The following is a 2,500-nucleotide window of genomic DNA, read 5'->3' as shown; positions in this document are numbered from 1 at the left end:
CTCGTACTGGGTGCTGGCTCCAGCCCTGACCCCCTCGTCGTCTTATAGCAGCCACAGGGAGGCGTCTGGCCTTTCCAGGCCCCCCAGCCTGCTACTCGTGCTGGGCGCTGGCTCCAGCCCTGACCCCCTCCTCTTCTTCTAGCAGCCACAGGCAGGCGTCTGGCCTTTCCAGGCCCCCCAGCCTGCTACTCGTGCTGGGGGCTGGCTCCAGGCCTGACCCCCTCATCTTCTCACAGCCACGGGGAGGCTTCCAGCCTTTCCAGGCCCCCAGCACGAGGAGCAGGCTGGGTGCCGGCTCCAGCCCTGACCCCCTCCTCTTCTTCTAGCAGCCACAGGCAGGCGTCTGGCCTTTCCAGGCCCCCCAGCCTGCTACTCGTGCTGGGTGCTGGCTCCAGCCCTGACCCCCTCCTCTTCTTCTAGCAGCCACAGGCAGGCGTCTGGCCTTTCCAGGCCCCCCAGCCTGCTACTCGTGCTGGTTGCTGGCTCCAGCCCTGACCCCCTCCTCTTATTCTAGCAGCCACAGGCAGGCGTCTGGCCTTTCCAGGCCCACCAGCCTGCTACTCGTGCTGGGGGCTGGCTCCAGGCCTGACCCCCTCATCTTCTCACAGCCATGGGGAGGCTTCCAGCCTTTCCAGGCCCCCAGCACGAGGAGCAGGCTGGGTGCCGGCTCCAGCCCTGACCCCCTCATCTTCTCACAGCCATGGGGAGGCTTCCAGCCTTTCCAGGCCCCCAGCACGAGGAGCAGGCTGGGTGCCGGCTCCAGCCCTGACCCCCTCCTCTTCTCACAGCCACGGGGAGGCTTCCAGCCTTTCCAGGCCCCCAGCACGAGGAGCAGGCTGGGTGCCGGCTCCAGCCCTGACCCCCTCCTCTTCTTCTAGCAGCCACAGGCAGGCGTCTGGCCTTTCCAGGCCCCCCAGCCTGCTACTCTGCTGGGTGCTGGCTCCAGCCCTGACCCCCTCCTCTTCTTCTAGCAACCACAGGCAGGCGTCTGGCCTTTCCAGGCCCCCCAGCCTGCTACTCGTGCTGGGTGCTGGCTCCATCCCTGACCCCCTCCTCTTCTTCTAGCAGCCACAGGGAGTCTTCTGGCCTTTCCAGGCCCCCCAGCCTGCTACTCGTGCTGGGTGCTGGCTCCAGCCCTGACCCCCTCGTCTTCTTCTAGCAGCCACAGGGAGGCTTCTGGCCTTTCCAGGCCCCCCAGCCTGCTACTCGTGCTGGGTGCTGGCTCCAGCCCTGACCCCCTCCTCTTCTTCTAGCAGCCACAGGGAGGCTTCTGGCCTTTCCAGGCCCCCCAGCCTGCTTCTCGTGCTGGGTGCTGGCTCCAGCCCTGACCCCCTCGTCTTCTTCTAGCAGCCACAGGGAGGCTTCTGGCCTTTCCAGGCCCCCCAGCCTGCTACTCGTGCTGGGTGCTGGCTCCAGCCCTGAGCCCCTCGTCTTCTTCTAGCAGCCACAGGCAGGCGTCTGGCCTTTCCAGGCCCCCCAGCCTGCTACTCGTACTGGGGGCTGGCTCCAGGCCTGACCCCCTGGCCTTCTCACAGCCGTGGGGAGGCTTCCGGCCTTTTCCAGGCCCCCAGCATGAGGAGCAGGCTGGGTGCTGGCTCCAGGCCTGACCCCCTCGTCTTCTCGCAGCCACGGGGAGGTTTCCAGCCTTTCCAGGACCCCCAGCCTGCTACTCCTGCTGGGGGCTGGCTCCAGGCCTGACCCCCTGGCCTTCTCACAGCCGTGGGGAGGCTTCCGGCCTTTTCCAGGCATACAGCAACCTCTTTTCCTTTTCTTTATTTCTCACAATTACTTTCTTTTATTTTTGTTTAAAAATTCTCAACCTTTGTATATATTCCACATACTATACTGTGCATACACAGTCCAACCTCCGATTCAGGACGAACGATGCGGTTTTCGTCCCGGCCGTGGCACGCCGGACCAGCTCTATACCCTTCACAGGGCTGGCTCCCAGCCTAACCCTTTTCCTTTCCTCCTGCCTCCACTCTCATTAGCCAGCCAGCCTGCCTGCCTGCCTGCCTTCACCAACCCCAAGGGCTGGCTCCCAGCCTAACTCTTTTCCTTTCCTCCTGCCTCCACTCACATCCGCCAGCCAGCCAGCCTGCCTGCCTGCCTGCCTGCCTGCCTGCCTGCCTGCCTTCACCAACCCCAAGGGCTGGCTCCCAGCCTAACTCTTTTCCTTTCCTCCTGCCTCCACTCACATCCGCCAGCCAGCCAGCCTGCCTGCCTGCCTGCCTGCCTGCCTTCACCAACCCCAAGGGCTGGCTCCCAGCCTAACCCTTTTCCTTTCCTCCTGCCTCCACTCTCATCCGCCAGCCAGCCAGCTAGCCTGCCTGCCTGCCTGCCTGCCTTCACCAACCTCAAGGGCTGGCTCCCAGCCTAACCCTTTTCCTTTCCTCCTGCCTCCACTCTCATTAGCCAGCCAGCCTGCCTGCCTGCCTTCACCAACCCCAAGGGCTGGCTCCCAGCCTAACTCTTTTCCTTTCCTCCTGCCTCCACTCTC

Source organism: Chaetodon auriga, unplaced genomic scaffold (genome assembly GCF_051107435.1).
Source record: "Chaetodon auriga isolate fChaAug3 unplaced genomic scaffold, fChaAug3.hap1 Scaffold_335, whole genome shotgun sequence".
Lineage (NCBI taxonomy): Eukaryota > Metazoa > Chordata > Actinopteri > Chaetodontiformes > Chaetodontidae > Chaetodon > Chaetodon auriga.
Note: the sequence above shows the minus strand (reverse complement) of the source record.